This window comes from Leptonychotes weddellii, chromosome 14 (assembly GCF_054177405.1).
Source record: "Leptonychotes weddellii isolate Sample4059 chromosome 14, ASM5417740v2, whole genome shotgun sequence".
In the NCBI taxonomy this organism is placed as follows: Eukaryota; Metazoa; Chordata; class Mammalia; order Carnivora; family Phocidae; genus Leptonychotes; species Leptonychotes weddellii.
Window position 1 is genome coordinate 69,599,265 of NC_138382.1, and position 11,411 is coordinate 69,610,675.

General features: G+C 39.1%; 1 protein-coding gene across 7 annotated transcripts in view; it reads left to right on the forward strand.

The window, feature by feature from the left end:
* RABGAP1 (RAB GTPase activating protein 1) overlaps positions 1-11,411 on the forward strand; it is a 162,482-nt gene that overhangs the window by 8,305 nt on the left and 142,766 nt on the right. The window contains exons 1-2 of one of the 7 annotated variants that reach the window (XM_081803541.1): positions 1,041-1,078; positions 6,416-6,492. The exons of 4 other annotated variants lie outside the window; for them this stretch is intronic. The gene's annotated coding sequence lies outside the window, so the exon portion shown is untranslated. Of the gene's footprint in view, positions 1-986; positions 1,079-6,415; positions 6,493-11,411 lie in introns of those variants that run through there. 2 more of the 7 variants (XM_081803540.1, XM_081803544.1) reach the window with 2 other exon arrangements.

Below are 11,411 nucleotides of genomic sequence, written 5' to 3' on the forward strand. Positions count from 1 at the left end.
AAAAAAAAAAAAAAGAAAGGGGAAGAGTAAGGAATAGGCTGTAGAATTATAAATTATGACTTATTAGCACCTTTAGTAGCCATTGTTTCTATTACCAACTACATTGTAAATTCATTCAGGACCTTAAATCTCATTGCTTTTGCTCTATATATCCCTTTTGAATGATTTAAGATTTTATTTTTAAGTAACCTCTATACTGCAACGTGGGGCTTGAGCTCACAACCCAGAGATCAAGAGTCGCATACTCCAGGACTGAGCCAGCCAGGTGCCCCACTTTTGAATGATTTTAAAATAAAATCCCAGCCCCATCTTTGGGTCTAACACTCTGAAACAAGCTATTTCTGATCTGTTCTGTGTGTCTCAAGTACCTCAAGGCAGCTGTGTCGCAGCCAGTGGCCCTTGGACTTGAGTCAAAAGTTTTCGACTTTTGGATTGAACTGTTACTTAGGTTGGACTCCTTTATAAAATGAGAAAAATCGAACATTCTCACAGGTTTGTGGTAAAGCCAATGAGATACCCATAAAAAGACCTATCATAATGCACGCCTTCGATAAAGACCAGGTGAGTTGAGTAACGCTGTTAAGGGCTGCTTTTGAAATAGTACTTGAACGTGAAAGGTGAGCAGATTTCTTGCTGTAGCACCAGTGGTCTTTGCATGTGTACCTCCCTTTAGGCGTAACAGGTGCTAGTTAGCCTGATTCCGCTGCCATCCTGCTTCCAGTCCCTGAGGCAGTCACACAGCCACTGCCCGTCCAAGTCTAAACACAGATCACAGCGCTACTCCACCTTAAAGAGTGTACACTCGGCGCAGGCGCAGACTCCCGTGGCAGGGTAAAAGCCCAGGTGGAGCTTCGAGGAAAGGAAGTACGCCCTCGCCGCCTGTTGTTGGGCCAATGGGGCTGCTCGGCTTAGCAGCAGGCCTATGAAATAGGGCGGGAGGCGGGGCGGAGGGCGGAAGAAGCTACTCTCACGTGAGTAGGGGGCGGGGAGGGCGGGGGCAGGGCGGCTGGGGAGGCCCAGGCGGCGGAGCCTCCGGGACGGCGAACGGCGGGCGGCGGAGGAGGAGACGGCGGGTCGGGTAGGGCCGCGTTTCCCCTCCTCCTCCTCCCACCATCCTATCCATCAAGCCCCGGGGGATCCTGTGACAGCCCCTGCTCGGGGCCAGGCTGTGTTTTTATCCCGCGGGGCTGGGCCGGCCAGACTGCGCTCACCTCCCTCGACGAGCCGGGTTCTGAGGGGAGCCGTGATTGGGGGGAGGGGGAGCTGTGGCGGAGGGGAGAGGGCGCATGCGCAGGCGGGAACGCTCTCGCAGCCCCTGCCCAAACCGGTTCCCCCTGTTTGGGTGGGTGTCTGTCTACCGAGTCCTGCGCTGGCGGCAGTCCCTCTAACGCCCAGGCAAAGCCGGATTGTCTCTTGACTTTAATGTTTGGGGCCAGGTCCTATTTGGGAATCTGGCCTCAGTTTCTCCCCATTGCCAGCTGGGCCTGTATTTGTGACTTCAGCTGGCTTGGGCCTCAAGCTAGCTTCCTGGGCTGAGCCAAATTTGAAAGACTTGCTTTCTTTTATTGCTGGCCTGCCAACTTGTACTGATCCTTCTGTCTCATTTTCCCCACCTGCAGTTAAAGTGTCTCACTCTCCCCATGTCCTTTAAGTATCTGCTCCCAATACCTCATTGCTATGTCTTGATTCTCAGCAACCTTCAGGGTTGGTGTTGAGCCAGAGGATAATCCCAGACTTGCAATAGTTCGCTGTCCATTGCCTAGTACTACTTTGGTCGCTACTGTTCTAATGACTGTTAGCATCTGCACCTGTTTTTACAGGCATCTCCGTATTTAAGCTTTCTCGGGGATTACTTTATCATGGAAGCAAATGTCCTAGAAGACCGTATTAAGTGATCATGCTACTAGTGCTTAGTTTAAAATCGTGTTCCAACTTGAATTTGAAATCTTTTGGCTTTTGTGGTTTTCATTAGTTGGGGGGAAAACTGTCAGGGGCAGGTTTTCACCGTTCATTTGATATTTTTTCATCCATATAAACACCTGTGTTCATGTACATGTGACTGGAATAGTGTAGTAAATGTGTTTCCAGCTGCTTTGTTTATTTAAAAAGAAAACAATGGAGGGTGAATTGCACTGTGTTTATCACATTAAACTGATGTTAGAAAAGTTGAAAAAAAGCTTAGATGCCAAGGAAGTATACATTTAACTTTTTTTTTAGACGAAGGACCTGTTGGCCTTAATTCAACATGTATAGGGTGCTATTTTATATATATTGAAGGTTTTTAAGTAGAGTTTACTTACAAAAACTGAAAATGAATATGGGAGAGCATTATGTTCTTTATAGACCTCAGATTGCATTATATTTGCATCCATGATTGATTTGTATTTACTAGTAACATTTAAAATTCACATGTACAAATTAATTTTGAGTTAATACAAATTAACTCAAATTACTAATTAAAATTGAACTGCTGTGTTGTAGTGCACTTCTTTTCATTGTTTCAATCTTATAACTCAGTTTACAGTTGATTAACTTATGTCATTGGTGTTAAGGTATATGTTTGGATAGTTAACCTACCAACTCTGTGCATTTTGGTCTTATTGGCGTAGTATTTTATTAGCAGTTTACACATGCTTAATTTGGGTTAAATGGTAATTTAGTGGGACACTATAAAAGTGAAGACACCTGTTTCCTACCTTTTACATTACATATTGAAAGAAGTGTATTGTGCACATTACCTACATGAAGAGACATGAGTTTCTCCAAATATATCTCAACTTTACAGCCCAGATTCTTTAGAAGTCATTTTCTTTTATTGCGTACATTTCCAGCTAAACTTTACAGCCCACATTCTTTTTAAGAAGTCATTGTTATTGAGCATGTTTCCAGCTAATGTGTAACCTACTTTGAAGGTCTCATCATTTCACAGTGATTGTTTTAACAAGTGATCATTGAGTACAGGCTTCCGAAAATAATTAGTTTAAATCAGTGCTACTGTTGAGTGTCTTTACAGACAGTGGTGTGCTGAAGTTCTGACATAGGCTACCCATAATATCTTTGTAGTTTTCAGTATAATCAGGTATGATTAGATTTCTCAAGCATGTGGAATAAATGAACTCATAAATAATCTTTCATGGAGTTGGAACTCAAATATCGAAGAAGTGCTGATTTAACCAACATACATAAAGAAGGGTTTGGCTGACATTTGGGTGCTTTGTATGCAACTGCCTTGTTTTATTGGTTTTCCATAGTTAGATCCCAAAGAAACTCCAAGGCCAAGGACTCAAAGTCAGTGGGTATCAACTTAAAAGTTGTTTCTTTTTTACATAAATTGGTTACCTGGTCCATCCCCCACCCCGCACCTCCTGTTCTGTGTTGTTTCTGAGAGATCTTGATTCTTTAGAAAACTTTTAAGTCAAAACAATACTGGATATACATTTAAACTTATAACCACTCTTGTTGACGCTAACAGCTTTGTTTCTCTTCCTATAGAAAAACTGAACAAATATGGCAGTTTGCAAGTCACGACGAACACTTTAGTGTATAGAATTTAGCCTGGAGGTTTCCCTCTTTTCAAAGCAACCAGTATCTCTGAGGTAGATCAGTGAGACTCTTGAAGATTGTTCTTTCCAGCATAGTAGAGTTTTATCAGGCCTGACTTTGCCCCCAAATTCCTTTTTTTGTGGATCACTAAACAGTAAAACTAAAGCTCTTATTTTTAAGCTCATACCTGATATTAAATAGTATATATGACCATGCCTTTAAAGCAGGAGGTGTATCTTCTTAATTGTATGGCTGTGCTGCCAGATTGGGAGGTCCACATCTCTCATAAGAGTTCATGCATGGTTGTTACATATCTCCAATTAAGGTTGCATCAGCTTTTTATGTTACAAATCACTACTCCTTGGAATCCATTAATCTTTGTGGGAATACATTTTTCTCCGTGCTAAAATCTGTTATTTCTTTAGGTACATTAGCAAACTAGTGCCTGTGATAACTTTAACAAAATGTTATTAACTGTAAAGATTAACAATAATTTGACTATTTTAAAGATTTATTTTGTGTATATATAAAATTTATTATATATAATATAAAAATTATTTGATATATATTTTATATGTATACAAAATGTATATTTTATAATATTTATATTATATAAAATAATTATAAATATATAACATTATTTTATATTTCATATGTAATATTTATATTATACAAAATTATAAATATACATTAAATTATTTTATATATGATATATAAAATTTATTATATGTTCCCTTATTTATACATTTTGGTAATTAAAACCAACAACCTGTGGTTATAATCTTGTTTTCCTTTTTTTGAAGATGGCCCTTGTATCAGAAAAAGGAATTGATGTGCAGAATCTTTCTTTGGAAGCATATTTTAAGTATCATCATGGGTATTAAGAGACAGTATGCAAGGCTAAATTGGATTAAATGTTGGGCATTTGTATAATACTACTGGGGAGAGCCATGAGTTAATCATTTTAATATTTTTATTGTAGAGGTAATAAACTCTTTTACACCCTTGAAGTATGCTGATAAACGGATTCTGGCAATGTAAGAGTAGGAACATGTCATGTAAATCTCTTTTTCTGTGACACACGATTTTCTATGAATAGACCTCTGATATATCTATAGAAGAGAAATGGTTATATCCTTATCATAGTTACCTGTTGAATTCTCTGTGAATTGAAAAATCTGAACTCTCTCTAACCTCAAAAGCTAATATTTCTTTTTCTTTTCTTTTTTTTTTTTGAAGATTTTATTTATTTGACAGAGAGAGATAGCGAATGCAGGACAGCAGGAGTGGGGGAGGGAGAAGCAGGCTTCCCATGGAGCAGGGAGCCCAATGCAGGGCTGAATCCCAGGACCCTGGGATCATGACCTGAGCCAAAGGTAGACGACTGAGCCACCCAGGCGCCCCTCAAAAGCCAATATTTCTTTACAAAAATTATTCCCTAGCAGGAACAAATCTTAATTTTTTGCTTTTGGTTGTGAGAAACAATCTTTTCAGAGGTTTAAAAACATCTGTGGAACTTAATATTTGTGCATTTTTTAATATTCTCACACAGTGCCTATTCCAGTGCTGTGAATGAAGATGTGTAAGAAATGTTTATTGTTTGCCCAGCCCCTGTTCAACACACTTGTCCCATGTCCCACCACCCTTGTGTAATTCTGGTTACCTTATATCAGAAGGTGCAGAAAACAGGTGTGGATCTGCCAAACATTTGTGGTTTGCCTACACACTTCTCCCTGAAAATAAAAAAGAGGTTATAGAAGAGGGGGTGCCTGCGTGACTAAGTTCGTTGGGCATCTGCCTTCGACTCTGGTCCTGATCTCAGGGTCCTAGGATCCAGTCCCAAGTCAGGCTTCCTGCTCAGCGGGGAGTCTGCTTCTCCCTCTGCCCTGCCCTTCCCCACCACTTGTGTTCTCTCTTCCAAATAAATAAAATCTTTTAAAAGGGGATGGTGAGGGTTATAGAAAAGAGAAGCCATATTTAATGTATTTCTCTTAGGCTTTGATCATCTGTCAGATAATTTGCTTGTTTGGCATTAAATTCACATAGTTTAAGGAGAAATGAATAATATAAACATTTCATATTGAAGTGTAGACAGGTTGATATTCTAAGTGGAATAGATTCATTTTCTTCACTGTGGATGAGAAGGAACTATATTGACTAATTTCCTAAAATGAGGGAGAGTCCTTGGACAATCCTGTGTTGCTTAAAAATATTCACATTTTTAGGGGTGCTTTCGTGGCTCAGACGACTGGGCATCTGCCTTTGGCTTGGGGCATGATCCCAGGGTCCTGGGATCCAGCCCCACGTCAGGCTCCCTGCTTGGGCTTCCTGCTCAGAGGGAGCCTGCTTCTCCCTCTCCTCCCCGCTTATGCACTCTCTCGCTATCTCTGTCGCTGTCTATCTCTCTCAAATAAATTTTTAAAAATATTCATATTTTAGATTTACAAAACACTAATGTAAATCATTATGCTTTAGGAATCTGTTCCAGAAAAAGAAAAAACATTTTTTTTTTTTTTTTTCAAATCTGTACTAGGGAGGTCATACATATAATCTGACTTTGTGAATGAGCTAACTTTCATTGTTCCCAGAGGTAGGTTTCTAGTGTGGAAATGGCATCCAAATAATTTAAATATTTAGTTTTGGAGTTACTGTGTTGAGGTGGCATAAAGTCAGCATACCTTGAGTTCTGGAAAAAAATTAAAGTGGTGTTTCCTGAAATATCCACAGGAACATGGGGAAATCACCTACATGGTTTGTTTATTTATTTATTTTTAGCTGTCAACAGTACTGCATTCAAATAATTAACTCAGAGTTAAATGAATTGTTTTATGTGCATTTCTTCCCCTCTTCTTAACCTCTTGTACCTTTCAAGATATAGGGGAGTGAGTGTGAACATTGGAATCAGAAATTTATAGATATCCCAAGTCCTGTACTTCTATATGACTGAAGGTGAGCTACTACTACCTCTTGAGACTCTGTTTCTTCATTTGCGGAAATGGAACTAATTATGCTTACATCATGGATTAGAATTGGACAGCACCTGGCATCCCCCCCCTCCTGATTACTCCCAATCACAAAAGAATAGAAAATGTTCATTCATTTCACATATGAGAAAACTGAAGCTACAACATCGGTTAAGTCACATCCAGAAGGACCAAGGAGTTCATTTTTTTAATATTGTACCAGACTATTAACTTTAATAAAGCTTTATTATGACAAAGTGAGAAGTAACTCTGGAAATACTAGTTGTCTTCTTTGGGCCCTTTACTAATTTTGTGAGTTTTACCCTAAAGATCATATCATGTTACAGTCGGACTTTAAAAACTTGTATTAACCAGGGCGCCTGGGTGGCTCAGTCAGTTGGGCATCTTAATCTTGATTTCGACTCAGGTCATGATCTCAGGGTTTTGGGATGGAGCCCAACATACCCCCCCCCAATAAATGTTTAAGAAAAAACAATTTGTATTGTCCAATGAATGGATAAACAAAATTTAGTACGTATATTCCATAGACTATTACTCGGCCTTAAAGAGGAAATTCAGACACATGCTATAACTTAGGTGAACTTTGAAGACATTGTACCAAATGAAATAAGCCAGCCACAAAAGGACAAATATTGTGTGATTCCCCTACTTTTATGAAGTACGTGGAATAGTCAAATTCATAGAGAAAGAACAGTGTGTTGGTTGCCTGGAGGAATTGGAGTTAGTGTTTAATGGATAGGAAATTTCAGTTGGGGAAGATAAAGAGTTCTAGAGGTCGATGGTGATAGTTGCACAATAGTGTGAATGTACTCAATGCCACAAAACTGTACACTTAAAAATGGCTAAAATAGTAATGTATATTTAACCACAGTGTAACAAGATTAAAACTTTAAAGTCTTTTTAAAAAAGTACACCCTTCTATCTTACAAATTTCTATATTCCTATAATTAAGTTATCCTTTTTAGTTTATCTGGAATTGAACTAAAAGAATCACTTTATCGTTGAAGTAAATTGTCACAGGCATTGCAGGTTAAAATTTGCCTGATGATGACTTTTAGATAAGTTGGTTTTTCTTGCTTTTAAGTGCTGTAGGCCCAAGACGATTGTTTTGTTTTCTTTTGTTTCTGGTTTTTTAAGCGAAGCTGAAATTATTCAGAAGGCTTAAATTAATATGGTTCTCTTAGCTCACTAGAATAATTCAAAGAAACAGCCTCCAAATTCAGCGTTAGACTTCAACAAAGACACATCTATTGTTTAGCAATTAGTAGTGGTGGAAAGGAATTTATTTTTATAAAGAAGGGATGATTTTCCATTGAGTTTTGTTAGATTTGTTCCACCCTTCCCAGGGCTAGGCTGTGAGAAATTCATGTGAAAACCAGTGCAGGGAAACAAACATCTGAGCCAAGGAAAAAAGAAAAAGCTGAGATTAATATAGTGTTATTAAAAAAAAAAAAAAACTTCTTTGTACGCTGTTTGATTTTAAAGGGTTACAAACCGAGAGGAATTGGCCTGTTACAGCATCTTTGAGACTTGATTCTCTTCCTTCCTATTTTGTCTTTTTCTGAATAGAGAGTAATCTTATCTGTGTTTTAGACAGATACAACTGGTATCTAACATAAAGAGTGGATTAGAATGGGGAGAGAATGGAGATAAGGACACCAAGGAGAAGAGCTGCATTCCAGAAAAGGACAGAGGCACCTACAGTTTTATCTGTGAACTTAAGCAGGTTATTGAACCGGTCTAAGCCTCTGTTTGTTTGTCATATGAAGTCAATATCTATCTGTCAAAGTTTGTGTGAATATTAGAAATAATGCATATAAAGCTTTTTAGTACCATGTTGGCCATATAATTGGCAGTAGAAACTAATAACTATTATCTCTTTATATTTAGCAAGATGACTTAAGTATCCCCCTTAAGATTCCCTAAAGCTGTACTCATTTGCTCACTGGTTGAGCAACAAAAATGATGGGTATTAGGAAGGAAGTGATAAGAGAGTGTTTTGGTCCAAAGGGAATCTCAGGTATATTTTCTGACTCGATGTTAACTGGTTTTGAGCTTGACAGTTGGGAACTTGATGAAGAGTCAGGGAGGCACACTCAACGGTAGGTCTTTTTGAGTCTCTTTATTCTAGTTGCCATCCATATCCATATCCCCAAGTCACATGCATGTAGTATAGCAGATTTGTCATTTGTCCTCCTACCAGTTAAACACTGATTAAAGAGTATTATTCAACCAAAATTATTTAGTGCTGCTAGTAAACAAGGATATAAAGATAATATGAATAAAATCCAAGATCCCAGTCCACAAATAGTTCGCAGGGACTGTCTGTGCTCATTGTATTCCCAGCATTTACTATAGTGGTTTGTACTTAGTAATTGTTTCTGGAATGAATGATCAACCAATACAGTGGAGCAGGGAAGAGGTATGATATTATTTTACTGTGTGATAAATGCTATAATTTTGTGATAGAATTAAAAAGCAAACAAAAGCCTTAGCAGCCCTAGAGAGAAATAGTGAATATTGCAGAAGGGAAGGGGGGAGTTTGGATATTTGATTGTACCATAAGATTGCTGGTGAGGGAGAAGGACTACATGGGGAAGTGAAGACATATTCCTAGATTAGCAAACAATGTGAGCAAAGGCTTGAAAGCATAAAAATGCATGACATATTTGGTGCGTTTCTGGTATGGTTTGATAGAAGGAGATAAGACTAGAATGATAGATTGCCTCCATATTTTGAAGACTAATGATATAGAGAGTTTGAATTTTATTCTATTTTCAGTCAGGAGCAGTCAAAGGTTTTGAGGAAGGGGTGGGATATATGATCAGATCTAAATTTTAGATATTAGCTACAGGACTTTGATAATGACTAGAGAGAGTCTAGAAAAGGTCTGCTTCTCCCTCTGCCCCTCCACCTGCCCCTCCATGTTTTAGCAAAGTTGAAAGAGAATGAAGTACTCACGAGTCAGTGACATGAAGGATGGCAAAGAAAAAATAAGATTGGGGTATGTTTTGGAACTAAAATCCATTAGTGTTCCAGGGGAGAATGAGAAAATGAGTCAAGGACTTTTTTGACATCTCTGTCTTGGATCAATGGTTGTTAACCAGGATAGGGAACCTATGAGGAAGAAGGAATGTCCTTGTGTGGTTGACAGGTTTACATGGAATTGATTTTGAGATGGTCATGAACACATGTAGCAGAGCTATCCTATGTATACATCCTTTGCATATCTCTGTTATACCAAGCACTATATTATAATTACCTGTTCATCTGTCCCATTTTCTGTACCACTGTAAGCCTATCCTAGGTCAAGACTACCTGTTACTCCTCACCAAAACATTATACATTGTGCCTGGCACATGTCAGACACTTAATACTAAATAGAAAGGAAAACACGGGTGCCTGGGTGGTTCATTCGATTGAGCGTTCCGCTCTTGATTTCAGCTCAGGTCATAATCTCAGGATTGTGAGATCAAGCCCTGCGTCAGGCTCCATGCTGGGCATGGAGCCTGCTTGAGATTCTCTCTCTTCCCTCTCCCTGCCCCTCCCCTCACCCTCCTCCCTCTCTTAAAAAAAAAAAAAAAAAGAAAAATGTAACAAATACCCATATGGAATTAGAGAGGAGAGAGAGAGCTATTGAGTATCGTCAGCATACCAAAAGAAAAAAAAAGTCATAACCGTGTGAGCTAATAAGAGAGCCGGGGAAAAGTGGAAAAAGAGGAGGAACAGGGTAGAACTTAAAGAATGGGCAGAAGAGGGGTGCCTGGGTGGCTCAGTTGGTTAAGCGTCTGCCTTCAGCTCAGGTCATGATCCCAGGGGGATCGAGTCCTGCATCAGGCTCCCTACTCCACAGGGAGCCTGCTTCTCTTTCTGCCTTCCTCTCTCTCTGTCTCTCATGAATAAATAAAATCTTAAAAAAAAAAAAAAAAGGTCAGAAGAAAGGGAAACTAAGTGACAGCTGAGAAAAGGTAGAGGTAGAAAATGGAAGCAAGAAAAAAGTTTTAGAATAAAGAAATGGTCAGCATTTTCATTTATTTCAGCGGTAGAAGATGATGAAAACTGAAAAAAAATTCTTTGGGTTTTGAAAGTTTGTACTGACCTTGACTGATTTATTTCCTTTTAAAAAGACGCTCAGAGGGTAAACAAAATACCCAGGGCCACAGATGAGGTGTTTGTTTTTTTTTTTAAGGTTTTGTTTATTTATTAGTGTGCAAGAGAGAGAAGGAGCAGGTGGAGGGGCAGAGGGAGAGGGAGAAGCAGACTCCCCGCTGAGCAGGGAGCCAACATGGGGCTTGATCCTAGACTCCGAGATCATGACCTGAGCCAAAGGCAGACGCTCAACCGATTAAGCCATCCAGGCACCCCCACAGATGAGTTTTAATTAAGTTTTTAAAAGAGGAGGTTCAGTAAGGGTTGGTGAGGGATAGAGGAGCCAGATTTTTGAGAGGGACTGCTCTTTGGAGTGTCCTATTGAAAGTGGTAGAGGTGGAGGCAGTTAATACTACTTTAGGAAGAAAGAGTTTCAGGAAATAAAGATGAATTAGAGCCCTAGAATAGTGGCTGGGAACTGGCACATTTTGTCTCAAGCATGTCAAGTTCAATTACAAGTATCACTCATACCTCTTTTATCACGTTAGGTAGGTCACTTATTGGGAGGTGATTTTTGCCTCTACTGATTGCACATTAGCAAATTCATGCCGCTGCAAGTTCACTGTTTATGTTACTCTGAATGTTAGTAATTAGAAACAATACAAATACCTGATAGTACTCCGTCCAAAAAAAGAGTTCAAGTTTTTTAAAAGTAAACACTGATTATCCAAGAGCCCACTGCTGTTGAAGGACTATTAAAAGAGCCTTTATCATGGGCAGTTCTTTTCTTTTTTT